The 16034-nt window shown below is 46.3% G+C and overlaps 1 protein-coding gene across 5 annotated transcripts in view; it reads left to right on the top strand.

Annotated features, from left to right (window-relative positions):
• The window catches only part of FOXN3 (forkhead box N3), an 884367-nt gene that overhangs the window by 265116 nt on the left and 603217 nt on the right, over positions 1–16034 (top strand). For 3 of the 5 annotated variants that reach the window (XM_078660036.1, XM_078660026.1, XM_078660027.1), the window contains exon 1: positions 11993–12153. The exons of the other annotated variants lie outside the window; for them this stretch is intronic. The gene's annotated coding sequence lies outside the window, so the exon portion shown is untranslated. Of the gene's footprint in view, positions 1–11992; positions 12154–16034 lie in introns of those variants that run through there. 5 annotated transcript variants of the gene reach the window in all.

The following is a 16034-nucleotide window of genomic DNA, read 5'->3' as shown; positions in this document are numbered from 1 at the left end:
ACTTGTAAACCGTATTTTGCACTGCTTGTTTTGTTATGTTTTTGTGACAAACTCAATAAAACAAAGTTTAAAAAAAAAAACACCGACCAACTCGCATTGTCGTTATTAGAGTCCACACCCAGTCCCATCAGGTGGTCTTCTGTGTTGGTGTGGTTAGTCATCAAAAAACCACAGGCATCATCCCTGAATCGTCACCTCATTAAGATCAAAACCAATCTAATCAGTAGCTGATATTTCCCATGGGCTAGAGCTCATGACTGACATTGCTTCTCAGCTGTCACTGACCTGGTGTGAAGATGGTCCCATCAAGGGCTCGGGTGTGACTATAGTTGTAGTCCTACTGCATGGCTTTTCTCACAAGGGTCACACAGCATGTGCAGATTCCAGTGGCTCAGTACTGAAATGCTCAGCAAGAGGTGTCATTAAATGACGGCCCCATTGGAATAAGCACAAAGGCAGGCATGTGGAGACTGATAAAACGTGTCACACAAGGTGAAGGACATTGGTAAAACCAGGGGCATGTTTTTTATTATTATTAATACAGAAATTACATTGGAGTCGTTGGCTCTCCACAAAACCCAGTTGTAGATGTTTGGGATGTAGCCAATGTGCCTCCGCCGCTTCCATTCACTCCCATGTGTCAATTCAGCTGTGAGATATGCCATTAAAGTCTCATTAATAGTAGCTTGAAGTTGTTCATGCTTCAGCGCCTGTCTACTTTGGGTCTCCAGGTGCTGCATGAGAGCGAAGCCAGTGTGCTGTTATGACCTTGCAATAATTGCCATGTCCACTGATCCATGTGTCCATACTGAAGTGGACCTTACTGCAGTTTTCTTATTTAGATTCTTTCTCTGTGAGATTTTCACCTGCCAATGTGCTGCTCGGTCTTGCTCCTGATCCACAAACAAGTCAGCTCCACAATGGGTCCTGATGCACCCCAAGTTCCCAGGTTCATAAGCGACATTGCAACAAATAAAGGCCTTTAGGAAGGCCTTGTTGAGCATGTTTGGTACTCTTCCAGTTCCCCCGGGCACGCCTTCGGACCACAAGGTTCCGCAGGAGCCTCCATTGAAGTAACTGTTTTCCGTTCTGTCTGTTCCTCTCAAACCCACCTTTTGTTCTGCACCAACTCCAGTGCCCATTTCTACTCCGGGGCCACAATCTGCGCTAGCCTCTCCAACGTCAATGCCGGCCCGATAACACTGGTGCCATAAGTGGATATGTTACTGATACCGGTGTATGACTCCGAGCTGAACTCACATCGGCCTTGACAGAGGTTTTATTGTGATTCCTCCGCAATTCACACGGTCCTCATACAGTCAGATTTAGACTAATACTGCCTCTAAGATGGAGCCGCTGTCACTGGCTCCTTCAGCTTTTTGGTCTGACTCAGATCGAAGCCAACCCCGTCTTGGAAAAGGCAATGGATATGATGGAGATTAGATCTGCAGCTGCAATCTTGGACCTACAACTCCTCTATCAGGAGGTTTAAAACAAATGTACTTACAGACATTTTTCAGCCCGGTCAGGCCACATCTAAGCCCTTATTACCATTTAATGAGCCCCTAACTGACACTTTAATGGTCACATGGTCGATGGCTTGTTCTTGCCCACCGTTGAACAATCGGGTAGCCAGACACCACAAACTGGCATCAGATGATCCTAATTTTTTGGCTCAGCATCCTACTGTGGAGAGTCTGGTGATTCAGGCTTCCACCAGCAAGGTGAACTCAATTCTTTCCCCACAACTCAACTGGATGCCCCCATTCTTTGAAGCTATTTTGAATACGTTGCAATAATTCTGGACATTCCCTGCACAATTACGAGTCCAAGACATTCAGGGTGTGATCTCGGTGTTTCAGCTACGGTCCTGGATCTTAGTGAGTGTGGCTCCTAAGCTTCTTGGCCTCTTGGTCTCCTGCATTCTGCTCATCAATGGTGCCTGGTGGCATATGCGGGTTCTACAGTGGAATCTGAAGTCTCAGCGGAACCAACAGCAAAGCAATCTGTTTCATTCCATTCAGGGTTCAGAGGAGACTGCAAAAGATCAGAAGTGGCAACTGTTTGACTGCAATTGGACTAACTGACCCCTCTCCCTTCCCCACGCAGAGCAAACTGCATTGACAGATGTGTCGCTGCTGGGTTGTAGAGGTCATCTGGGGGAGGTGCAGATCAGAAGTCTCTGGTCTTCTACAGAAACATACTCCACATCAACTAGTTGAAGTTGCGGACCATTCGCTTGGCACTAACGGCCTACCTACCATCCTTTAAAGGGAGACTTCCACAGGTCCTTTTGGACATCACCACTGCTGTGTGGTACTGCAACAAACAAGGTAGTGTGGGGTCCTGAGTTTTGTACCAAGATGCCTTTCGCTTCTGGAATTGGCTGAGATGTCAAGGCATTCCCCAGGTCATTAACCACCTAGCTGGATTTTTGAGTGCCAGGGTGGACATGGGTAACGGACAGTGCCTGGTGGATGATGAATGGTGGTAGCACCTCGAGGTGGTGCAGGGCATCATCTGACAATTAGGAGAACCCTGTTTTGATCTTTTCGCCACTGTTGAGAATGCAGTGTCCAAACTTCTGTGTGGTGGTGTTTTCAGGAACAGGAGACTCATACGGGCTAGAGTGGAGGGAGTGACCCCTGTACACCTTTCTGACTCTCCTGCCTCTGTTTCTGAAAAAGATGTAGAACGACTGGGCTCCAGTCATCCTATTGGCTACAGAGAGAATGGTATCCAAAACTTCTGAGCATGAGCATCTTTCCCCGATCAAGCTTTGCTTCAGTTAGATCTTCTGTTGCACCAGCAGGCCAGAGTGCCACACCCGGGCCTGCACAATCTACACTTCCATCCATTGAGATTCAGTGGCGGAAGTTGATTTTGTTCCATCTTTCTCATAAGGGTGGGGATGTTATAATTGTTACACAAGGCACCTTTACTGAGTTTATTTATGCCAACCTTTAGGACAGATTTGTGGCCTGGTGTGGTGTCTTCAACACAGACCAGTTACAGGCCAAACTGTTGACTGGCTTATTGTTTGTTTTCTCTTTGGCCCAGGAAGGAATTGCAGTGAGCACCATTAAGGGGTATTGGTTGAACCTTTCAGCCTTTTCCCTTTTTCTGCAATCGCTCTTTCTTAAATCACTTGTTGTGATGAGGTTTCTAAAAGGTTCAACACATAGGTTTCACACTAAATCCTTAGTAATGCCACAGGGGTATCTCAATTTCATTACAAGACCGGAGGCTGCGATTATGCATAACCTTTTATTGCCACTCCTGACAGCAGCCCCTTTAAAGAAATGTCACCAAAACAATCCAGAACTGTAATTTATGTTTCCCCGTAAACGCATTGTAATGCCACAGGGGTATCTCAATGTACTCCTGATGTTCCTTAGGTCGACTCCCTTCAAGCCAATGTACAGCTGCTCATTGCGTCTTCTGACTCTGAATACTGTTTTCCTTGTTGCAATTACTTCAGCTCATCACATGAATGAGCTTCAGGACCCCTCGGTGAAGCACCCCTACACCACTATTTTCCTAGACAAACTAGTGTTGAGGACTAAGGCGGCCTTTTTGCTGAAAGTCGTTCGTCCTTTTCATGTTGAGCAATACACCACTCTCCCAATGTCCTGCGCTCTGCTTCACCCCTCAAAGGAGGAGAAAAGTCTCTATTGGCTGGACCCGAAGAGATCCCTACGCTTTTACAATTGATCACACCAAAGACCATCCGGTGGGCAATCAGATTTTCTTCTGGTTTTCTGGAGCAAAGAAAAGCAAGGCGGTGCAGAAAAAGGACTTTGTCAAGGAGGTTAGTCCTCTTCATTAAGGTTTGCAACACATTGGCCAAGAAGCAACCTCCAGAAGGACTGAGAGCTTCTTCCACCACAATCAAAGCTGCTACCACTGCATTGGCTCGCAACATTTGTCAGGCTGTGACATAGGTGTCTGTACACATATTCACAAATCACTATTCCATTAATAGCCACGTCTGATGGGAAGGACATTTTACCCATTCAGTCCTGCAGGACTTTTTAGGCTGAGCCCCTTTCACAGACCCTACAATTCGGGGAAAGGGGAAATGCACATGACTCTGTATCATATTTCAATTTAGTCTGAGGAGCTTTTTTGGACAAGAGCAAGAATGATTTGCATTACATGACACTGCTTAAAATTAGCTTAAAGCCAATGGACAAGCCTAGAAACAAATAAAACGTTCATCGGATACATTTACTGTTTAAAAAGTACTAGCGTAAATATTCCTATCAATCACTTTTTGTTGTTTCAGTGAGACTTTCTTGGTGACAACTGCATCTCCGGATGGACGCATGAGCTCACTGTGCCTAGAGACTTGAGCCGCAGCTCACTCTGCCAAGGGAATTGAGGCCCAGTAAGCTTTGTGTGGTTATTTTTGTTGCCTTGTAGGTGGCTAGAGGCTAGAAATTATAGCCAGCGTTATCCTTGGGCAGAACCAAGACTGATTTGCATATGGTTAGATCTTTAGTGGAAAGGCACCGACATTTTATAAAATAAATATAAAAGAGGATTGGAATACTCCCCGTATCGCACTGTCCACCATTCTCTGCGTAACATCCAACAACGCTTTAAGGTTCCTCCAGAGCTCCATGTCTCACCAAACATGGTTAACTTCTACATGTCTGTACTGGCTCCAATAAATCGAGAGCACCTGACTGGGGTTCCACATCTGCACCAAGGATACCCATCTCAATTTTCAAGAGTCATTTGGTAGTCAGTTGGAAGTCGCTGCCTGCCTTACATGCACTCAGATCTTGGTGCTAGGTACCTTGCAATGTATGTATTAAGTTTATCTGTAGTGTATTTATAGCGCAGGCAGCAGAGCACTGTACGTGAAACAGGAGAACACCAATAATGGAATCTACTTAATCAATACTTAGTAGAGGTGAGAATTAGTCCTTAAGATAATTTTGAATAGATGTTTTTTCAAGTTTTTTTGGACAGAAAGTAGGTTTGGATTGAGACTGAGTCCCTTAGGTAAGCAGTTCTAGAGTTATGGAGTTCGAGATGAGGAGGCCCGGGTCAGCGTTTTAGATGTTTTTCGCTTTGGAATTTTAGTAGGCGAGATTTACTTCTGTTATTGCTTTTTCCTTCTGCAATGTCTAAATGTTGATGGGACAGAAATAGAGACGTGAGCGCAGTGCACCCCATCCCTTGATCCCTTGATGGCTTGACTGGCTACTCTCCTTATGCCCATGGGCTCCCAAGGCCTTGCTGCGCCTGGGGGCCTGGGCCAGATAGACATGACTGGAGTTGGGTTATGAGAGAACAAGCTTCTGCTATGAAATGTGTGAAAAAGGATATTCACTCTGGAGCAGTCTGTCCCAGTGGACACAGTTCATGCTGCCTTCTAAGTCTGCACTACCAAGGAGAATTCACAGTACAGGGGGATTCAAATTCCATTTGCAGAAAAAGTGGTGCACCTGAAGAAGAAGATGCAGCGCAAAATGTGGGCTGTGCACATCCTGGGTAATAGCTCCACCTGTCCACTCCCTGCTGTCCGAGTTGCTATGAAGATGTGACCCTGCTTCTTTTCATCAGCCACACTAGTCAGTTCTGCCCTGGGCAAGCGAAATGCCATCCTTGAATAAAAAAAATTAGCAGTAGATAGAAAACCATAAGCTATGTTATGCTAAGGCGACAAGCTTCAGCTCGCTACCCCTGCCTCCATCACGTAACATGGGCCCACCAACACAAACCACAGTAATTATGTTACCAGATGACCCCCCTGTCACACAGGACACATTGTTTCATTCTTGGGATTTTATTTAACAAAGCGTTGTTTTGAGATGTGTTAAATCGATTGGATTAGCTTGAATGAACCAGTACTGCAACCTTTGGAATGGAATTTACTTGGCTGGAAAAAGAAAACCCAGAAATGAGCTTTAGTGATACATGGTAATCTGGTTACCTTACCCAGTACCATACCCACCAAAACTGTGGCACACTGCTACATGGGCATCTGGCTACCTTGCCCTGTACTATACCCACCAAAACCGTTGCTTACTGATACATGGTCATCTGGTTACTTTACCCAGTATCCATACCCACCAAGACTGCTCCAAGACTGTGCCTTCTGATACATGGTCTTCTAGTTACCTTACCCAGTACCATACCCACCAAGACTGTGGAATACTGATACATAGTCGTCTGGTTACCTTATCCAGTACCATACCCACCAAGACTTCTCCAAGACTGGCATTCTGATACATGGTCTTATAGTTACCTTACCCAGTACTATATCGACTAAGACTGTGGCTTACTGCTACATGGTCATCTGGTTACCTTACCCAGTACCATACCCACCAAAACTGTGGGACACTGCTACATGTCATCTGGTTACCTTACCCTGTACCATACTCATCAAGACTGCTCCAAGACTGTGCCTTCTGCTACATGGTCTTCTAGTTACCTTACCCAGTACCATACCCACCAAGACTGTGGAATACTGATACATTGTCATCTGGTTACTTTACCCAGTATCCATACCCACCAAGACTGCTCCAAGACTGTGCCTTCTGATGCATGGTCTTCTAGTTACCTTAGCCAGTACCATACCCACCAAGACTGTGGAATACTGATACATTGTCATCTGGTTACTTTACCCAGTATCCATACCCACCAAGACTGCTCCAAGACTGTGCCTTCTGCTACATGGTCTTCTAGTTACCTTACCCAGTACCATACCCACCAAGACTGTGGAATACTGATACATTGTCATCTGGTTACTTTACCCAGTATCCATACCCACCAAGACTGCTCCAAGACAGTGCCTTCTGATGCATGGTCTTCTAGTTACCTTAGCCAGTACCATACCCACCAAGACTGTGGAATACTGATACATAGTCATCTGGTTACCTTATCCAGTACCATACCCAACAAGACTGCTCCAAGACTGGCATTCTGATACATTTATTTATTTATTTTGAAAGTTTTATATAGCGCGAACAAGATCTTTGCAGATAACAGAGCGCTTTACAAAGGCCGGTGGAAGGGTAGGGGAACAGGGGGCATAGTAAGGATGGTCTTATAGTTCCATTACCCAGTACTATATCGACTAAGACCGTGGCTTACTGCTACATGGTCATCTGGTTACCTTACCCAGTACCATACCCACCAAAACTGTGGCACACTGCTACATGTCATCTGGTTACCCTACTCAGTACCATACCCACCAAGACTGTGCCTTCTGCTACATGGTCTTCTAGTCACCTTACCCAGTACCACACCCACCAATACTGTGGAATACTGATACATAGTCATCTGGTTACCTTACCCAGTACTATACCCACCAAGACTGCTACAAGACTGTGCCTTCTGATACATGGTCTTCTAGTTACAGTACCAAGTACCATACCCACCAAGACTGTGGCATACTGAGACATTGTCATCTGGTTACCTTACCCAGTACCATACCCACCAAGACTGCTCCAAGACTGTGCCTTCTGCTAGATGGTCTTCTAGTTACCTTACCCAGTACCATACCCACCAAGACTTTGGAATGCTGATACATAGTCATCTGGTTACCTTACCCAGTAGCATACCCACCAAGAATGTGGAATACTGATACATGGTCATCTGGTTACCTTACCCAGTACCATACCCACCAAGACTGCTCCAAGACTGTGGCATTCTGATACATGGTCTTATAGTTACCTTACCCAGTACTATAACGACCAAGACTGCGGCATACTAATTCATGGTCTTCTAGTAACCTTACCCAGTAGTATACCAACCAAGACTGTGGCTTACTGCTACATGGTCATCTGGTTACCTTACCCAGTACCCATACCCACCAGGAGTGCTCCAAGATTGTGCCATGCATTGTTCGCAGTTCTCTGGTTAACAGCCTAGATGTCATGTGGCATCCTTGAACCGTGCCCCTTCGCTATTCAGCAGCCTAGCAGGGTGCCAGCTAGGGTGACCAAACGTCCGTAAATTTCACGGACGGTCCATAATTTGGACCTTATGTCCGTTGTCCGTGAGGATCCTTTTTACGGACGCCTTTTGTCCGTAATTTTGGGCCCTGCAGGGAGCAGAGCTGTTCCACTGCGAGAGGCCTCAGCTCCCTGATGGGGCCGCCTTGCACTCATTCTCGGAGTACAAGAGCAGCCCCACCCCACCCATTGTCAGTCTGTATGCCAGGGCCGGACTGGCTATAACGAGCACCGGGCAATCCCCCGGGGCGCCGCACGGGTGGGGCCACCGGTTTTGTTACAGGGCCATTTTTGCAGCATAGCTGCAAAATCGTCCCTGTACCAAAATCGGCCGAAAACCAACCCCAACAAAGGTTTTCGGCGGCACCTCCAAACCCCCCCCCCCCCCCCCCCACCCCCCCCACCCCCGAGTGGGGAGGTAGGGGGCGGCCGAGCACTTTGCCAGGGCTGGTTGTGGTTCCCAGTCCGGCCCTGCTCTATGTGGCTGATTGCCACATACAGAATGACAATGGGCCAGTTGGGGCTCTTACAGCATGTGCTGCCCTCCTCCTGCCAGGGTCTAGGGCAGGGAATGCTACCTGTTCTGATCTAACATATATAGTTATTTCCATGCAAGCCTGGAAAAGGTTGTCTGCTCTCAGAACTACCGAATGGTAAGAGACAGGAGGAAGGCATTTGGCTTTAGCAGCTGGGAAGTGGCAGGTACAAGTGCTTCACAGGGGAAGGCTAACCTTTTTCTTTAAGAAGAACATCTAGACATTGGGGGGTTGTGCCCCATCTCAGGGTGCCTTTTGTGCATTTCGTCCTATTACCCCTGGTTTAGCAACATGCTCGTGGATGCCATGTCTACTCTGTATCTATGGCAATATTCTTTATGACACAGACGTCACGTGAAGTAGCCCGCTAAGTTGGGGAGCTGATGAAATGTATCTCTGCATGTTATAACTCCATAGATCTTGTCATGGCCTCACCTTCAAGGTGCTGTTTGATTCTGACTTAGATGCTGAGTGAGGGGGCAGTGGTCTTGGGCTTCCCGTGATCCTGCTGGGGGGCATTGTACTGTGAAGTTATGGAGCACAATGGCTGGTGTTAACGGGCAGGCAATTATTCGAACTATGAGTGATTTAAAACAAATTCACACAGTCAATTGCACAAATATGCCTTGGTGACAACACAATGGGCATGCAGCTATAGCGTGACTTGTTTTCTAACATAGTGATGTTCATAGCAGTCACTAGAGGATTATGAGGAATCTGCTATGAAAGTGATGGAAGTGGTGTTTAGGCCCTATGATGAGTGCGTATGGTTTTTGTTCATGGTGGTGCATTGAGTGGCACACTATGCTAAGAACTTATTTTTAGCTTAGGTGTTTTAAGCTGTGCCCTTAATTACATCAAACACCCCATTCGGAGAGACACCTCCAGGTTTTGTATCCCTCTTACAACTCTGGAAACAACACCATGTCACAGTCATCTCGCGTCCTGGCACTGTGCATCATGCATGACTCATGACTTCCAAGTTTTCATATTGCCTATGTGCAGAGGCATAGTGAACCCTCCCACACCCCACCCCTTGCTTTAGGAACTAGAGAGAGGGTGAAGTTCTTGATGGGCCTCTTCTGTCTGCAACTGAAGGGTGGATGGTAGGATGGGTGGCTAAGTGAATGGGGAATGGAGAGAGAAAGGGAGGATGGATGAATGGATGAGTGAAAGCATGGATGAATGATTGACAGAATGGATGGGAGAATGGGTGCATGGATGAGTGAAACGAATGTAAAGATGGATGAGGGAGATAATGCATACATGAGTGAAAGAGAGAGTGGAGAGCTGGAAGAAAGGATGGATGAATAGATGAGCCAAAGAGTGAACGGGTTGGTGGATGAGTGACTGTGTGGATGGATGAGTAAGTGAAAGGATGGCTGGAAGGCTGAATGGATGGATGGGTGTAAGGGTGGATGGATGAGTGAAAGGATGGTTTGGCTGAAAGGGTAAATTGTTTGATGGATGAGTGAATGGGTGTTTGAGTGGAAAAGTGGATGGATGAGGGAAAGGATGGATTGGGTGAAAGGGTGGATGGATGAGTGAAAGGATCGTTTGGGTGAAAGAGTAAATTGTTCGATGGATGAGTGAATGGGTGTTTGGGTGGAAAAGTGGATGAATGAGTAAAAGGATGTCTTGGGTGAAAGGGTAAATGGATGGATGAGTGAAAGGATGCATTGGGTGAAAGGATGGGTGATGGATGAGTGAAAGGGTGGATGAAGGGATGGATGAGAAAATGATGCATGGAGGTATAGATGATGGATAGGTGTGCAAATGGTTGAAAAAGTTTGGATATAGATGGGCACACAACTGGAAGGACAGGATTAATGGTGAAAGACTGAATGATGGATGAAATAATTAATAGATTACATTTTGAGTGACACCCAACTTCTACTTGAATGGTACAGTAGTAATTGTAAATGTTTGCATGTTTTGTTTTAGGTGTAAGGTTTTAGGGAGCGCCTCATAGTGCCATGAGCTGTGCTTGAGATGTATATTGTGTTTGTAGCAATAGGCAACGCGTCAAAAATAAACTATGTAATAGTGAATTGACAGTCCATTCTTTAAGAAAGCTGCAGGGAAAAGCACCTTTGTGACTTCCGTCAGCTTTTGCAACTCTCTGCTAAGCCCCCATAAGATTCCATATTTTAAGTTCCACTTGCTGAAACACCCATAATGCGTTCCTTATAGTGGGTTTATCACAGCAATCCTCCCTTTAGTACACCTATGCGTGATGCTTTACATCTCAGAATGGTACTCCGATATGAGATGCTAGTGCCAAAGTCTATCCGACAAATCTTCCTGGCCACTTCTCTCACCAAACATGCTTGCTCAGGACCATGAGTTGTAAACAAAATATCAGACTTGACAACCCAGTTTAGTAACCATATAAATAGAATATTATCATATGAAATACCACAAAAGACAGTTGCTAAAAGCTGAACGCATACCAAAAAACTGTGAAGTGCATGAATGTCTCAACCTAATATAAAACTTATTTTGACTTACACTTAAGTGGTTGTCTATTTACTTACCTTTATGCTATCGCGCAACTTCCTCTGATGTGTCTGTAAAACTGACCTTTTGTCCTGAAGTTCTGTCCTGAATTTTGACCTTCTGTCCTGAATTTTTGTCCTGAATTTTGACCTTCTGTCCTGAATTTTTACACTTACCGTCCTGAATTTGCACACATGCCAGTTGGTCACCCTAGTGTCAGCCACTGCGTCCAATGCAAGCGAGGAAAACTGTCATCGAACACTTGCAGATGATACCATGGCTCGCCATGAGTGGGACTTCTTTCGCACCCCTGAGCACCAATGCCAATGATTGATTTAAATGGAACTTTAGAAGTGCAGGCACTCTCTGTTTTGAGTACCTCTCTGCTCCTGAAAAGTGGCAGTACTCTCCCATGAAATGTACTGCAGCAGTGTAGAGAAGTGCAGGTACTCTCTTTCAAATTAAGGAAGTACAGGTACTCGGTACCGGACAGTGCCTGCCCATTTAAAGCACTGGTGCCACTGCCAACTAATGATAGCTGCGCGCTTGAAACCATACAACAAATAGAATGTTCTCTGCAGCAGTTCATGGGCTCGCTGCGTTACCGCATTGTTAACCGCATAATTAAAACAATTAATGGCCAAGAGAGCAGAAACACCGGTGGAATGGAAGCTGGCCGTGGGTAGCGGCGTTACGCGTTGCAAGGGTGTACCAGGCCCTAATCCAAGCAAGAAAAGTACCCGGCCCCATCTCCCGGCCTGTCTCCTAGTTTCATAGTAAGAAGACAACACCAGCAGCTGATCGAGGTGTATTGGACCCCTGACACCCGTGGCCCTGGGTGCCATTGCGTCTGCTGCACTGCTGCTAGCTACACCCCCGAGCGTGGGAAAGTTTCAGACCCCCCAGGGCTGGCCGGGCAGGAAGACGCCGGCGTTAGGACCCCGCGGAGTCCGGCCCGGGAGGCTTGCACTGTGTTGACAGCAGGCAGGCTCGCACCGAGTATGGAGTCCCAGTTATGGCTGCGCAGTGTCTGCAGGGATCGCGCCACATACTAATCGCCAGAATGTGAGGATTAGCCGGGGGGCGTCGAACATCGGAGGGTGACCCATGCAGCCGGAAGCCCCCGGGCAGCCAAGGATTAAAGGGTAACGAGCGATTCTCATTTCCTGTCTGTCTCTTAATCTTTGCTTCGGATTTAGCAGCGTCATAAAATGCCCGTGAGTGCTGGTGGAGTCCCACGGCGAGAATGCACTTGAGGTTGTAATTCTTAACATACCTCAGAGGGACGATCGCCTACTGCTGAGATTTGTGTTGCCTGAAGAACTGCCTCGGGCTTTCAACCTTCCTGGGTTGATTAAAATCATCCTTCCTGGGTTGATAGACACATTGGGTTAACTATAGTTACTCCATGTCACTCAAGACGTGTTTTCGAGCCTGAGGCTTTATATGTGACATTGTTACCAGTGGTATTGTTGCTTTGCATCATGGTAGCGCAGTACTGAAGGTGACAGTTTACTTTTCAGCACACAGTGAGTTTACTGCTGCTGTTTACATACGCTGATCTTTCTGACAGGTTTTACAGCACTGTGTTGCCTTGAGCGCTGCGAAGGTCTTCGGGTGGCATGTTGGCACTACATGAAATAGTTATCACAAGGACGGTTCTTGGGACATAAATATTGACAGGACTTAATAACGCAATACCCTGGCATATGATGTGTTGACAACAGCACAGGTGAACGCATTCCCATGGTCCCCTCTGAATACAAAGTGCCAGCTTTCATGTATGTGCTATATGTTACCCTAGCCACGACAGATCCCCGGCTTGCTTTCCCCATAACGAGTCTGCTTTTCGGTTGATTTGTTGGGTAACATAAAATATGTCATACCTGTGGTCTAGGGACCAATCTGCTGCATTTGCACCTTGGGACCACGAGGAAAATGACCAAAAATGAAGTCGGTTTCTTTTTTAGCCTAAAATTGTAAATATATGTCCTTTCAAAAACAGCAGTGTGCAGTCTACTGTAACAATTGCATGCTGAAGTGTACAGGCTGATCTCACGACACGCACAACATGCTATTCTGTGCACACAGCTCATATTTGGCGCGCTTCTGTTGCGATATACGTTCACTAAGTAGCTCCCCGCGGCTCCTTCTTGGAGCTAGGTCCGTGATATAAATTCAAAATACCTAAAATGGGCTCCTGTTGGGAAACACACGTTTTACTCACGTCGTTGCGAGTAGCATTGTTACAAATGACCCCACCTCTTGAGCCTGGAAGTAACAGTTGTCTTTATTGTGAAATCATTTTGAGATTGTCTGCTTTTACTATAAAGGTCGTCGACAAATTCGCATAGGTGGTTAGCGTTGGTATGTAACCTGTCGGAGAACCCTTTTAATCGGCGCCTATGTAGAATTCAGCGCTTACTTCTATATGCTTCCATTGGAAGAATCTTTTATATCCACTCGTCGCCTCAAATTTGCCTTTCGGTTTTTATGATCGTTTATGCTGATCTGTGCAGAATTTGTGGTCACAGACTTCATATTCGTGTGCAAGATCTATTAAGTAGGTGGTTGAGTTGGGGGGAGGGGGTGTCAATAAGAAATAGAGAGCTTCAGCAAGAGACCTGTTGGTAACATTTTCGAAATTCGAACCCCGTCGGCAGGGTTAAGAACAAATAGCATAAAATAACTCAGCGGGTACGTGTTAATGCTCCTGCAGCTGGGAAGTGCACGACCCGCACGCCCCTGTCCTGATTGGGGTACTCCTCACTTTGATCTCATCATGGAACACCCTTTTGGACATTCCGATATGGATAGTAACTAGTGCCTTTAACGGAGGTTCTGCCATTTGTTGTTTACCATGCAAAGAAGATACACACTATATAAAGAAAGTTCTATTCACAGTTAGTCTTGTTTAAATGCAATATTATGTTTTCATACTGCTTAGCGCATTTTCTAATGTGTACTATTTTTTAATTAACATTTTAAGGCATTGGGTACTTTTTTCTGCTCTTCGGATCATTACAATATAGCAGGGGATTTCCATGTTTCGTGTCGCCCCCACGCTTGTCTGCTGGGCTTACTGCCTCGAAGAGGTTCATATTTCCATTTCCGTTGGAAGTATCCTGGAGACTAAATCTGGTAATTGTAAGGTTTCTCCGTTGATGGTCAGGCTCAGCCTGGCATACTCAGCCTTTCGTCCTTCCCAGGTCGATAAAGCTATTGCTGTCCATTTGGGTTGTTTTATATACATTTACATCACGTTCTCTTCGACAAATGTACACTAACATAAGCGTCAGTAAAAATATATATAACCTAAGGAATCGTCGGGGGTGTTGTAGTGATGCGGTCGCACTACTGCACGCAGGCACACTGGGCTAGCAGCTCTCCGCTGCTCCGCCCTGTTAAGAGGGGGGCAGTCCAATATTCCGGGATGAAACATGCAACCGCGCTTCCGATTGGCTGTGTTGCTTAGATTCAGGAAGCTGCCCATAGCTCATAACTGACAAGCGGAGCCATTGTTGCCATGGGAACTGGGAAGGCAGCCCCCGCACGATGACTATGAGCATGTCGGGTTTTGCAAAGCTTTCCCACAGCATCTGTTGAAACACAAGAGTCTGCCTGTCAAACCAAGGTCACCGTGAAGCGAAAACTTGGGCCCTAGTATATATTTCCACAACCTTTTCCTGAGGCCCTTTTATATCCGATCTGCGAGACCACGGCTATATTAAGACCACGAGCTAGCAGTCAGAAAATATCTTAATAAGTGTGTCGCAAACATCGAATGACTTTAACACTATATTTCGGTTACATTTACGACTTGTCGTTTTGGTATTGGTTGAGTCCTCGCGACATGGAGTCGTAAGTTAACTAGTTAAGTTAACTTTGTTCGTAGCTTTTCTAATAACTGCCGTTCGTACTCATTTGGGTTCCCTTCTTTTGATCGACCTTTAGAATATTCCCCAGATGCCCGGTGGAGCTGCTAGACAGCTATAGAGGAGATCGCCCCGGTTCAACCCCTCGACCGTCACCTACCCAGCCGGACATTGGGCACAGTTCTCCCCATCTCCCCACTGTGCCTCCTTCCTCCTTCCTCCCCTGTTCTCCGACGAATTACTGTAACATTGTTTATTTTTGCCTGTGTTTTACTATGCTCTGGTAACGGATGTAATTTGTAACTTGTAACTCAACGATCCTCATGTAAAGCGCTCTGATACCTACGGGTCTAGCCAGCGCTATATAAAACTCTTCAAATAAATAAATAAAGGCCATACTCGATCCCAAAAGTTTCCACAGCAGTGCTCTTGCGAGCTACAAATGTGTCACCCTTGTGCGTCCTCCGCTGCTTCCTTTCCACGTCTTCAAACGCAGATGAGAAGCTCTGCTCCCACTTTTGTCAGTCTTTTGAAGACTCCCAAAGGAAAATCTAGTGTGCAAGGAGCGATGTCCCGTCCTAAAACTACTGGCCTCAAACAATGCTATAATTGCAGAAAACAGATGTTGGTCACGGACCCACATGAGGTGTGTCTTTGGTGTTTGGATCATGACTTCAAGTTGTGCCAGCAGTGCGCCTTCATGAGCCTGAAAGTGATCCAGTTGTATAAGTCCCACTCAGACGCCAAGTCAAGAGTGTGGACCCGCTCCCAAGGCCTCTCACGCGAGAAGTCTTCTTCACGCTATAGTCCTCCAGTATGTTGAAGTCCAAGCGAAAATGTAAGAAAGCAATGCGGAACTGAACCCCATCCTGCCACTTTCCATCAAAAGAAAAGTCGCCATAAGGGTGCCATTCACTCTTCCTCAAGATCTCCGATTGAGGAGCCAATCCCACAGTTGATCTGAGGCGCCTCAAGTTTCCCGGACATTAGCAATGCCGTAGTCGAGGCCTTTACGGAGCATAAGATGCGTTTCTTTGGTATTCTTACAGCTCCCGCTGGTGCACCTTCTGGCCCCCAAGGATCCGCAGGGGTGCTCAGTTGGATTACTGCCGGCGGATACATCCTCAACACTGTGTGATCCTCTTGGACCC

This window comes from Lissotriton helveticus, chromosome 9, assembly GCF_964261635.1.
Source record: "Lissotriton helveticus chromosome 9, aLisHel1.1, whole genome shotgun sequence".
In the NCBI taxonomy this organism is placed as follows: domain Eukaryota; kingdom Metazoa; phylum Chordata; class Amphibia; order Caudata; family Salamandridae; genus Lissotriton; species Lissotriton helveticus.
The sequence above is the reverse complement of the archived record's forward strand: the minus strand, read 5'-3'. Positions and strand labels throughout refer to the sequence as shown.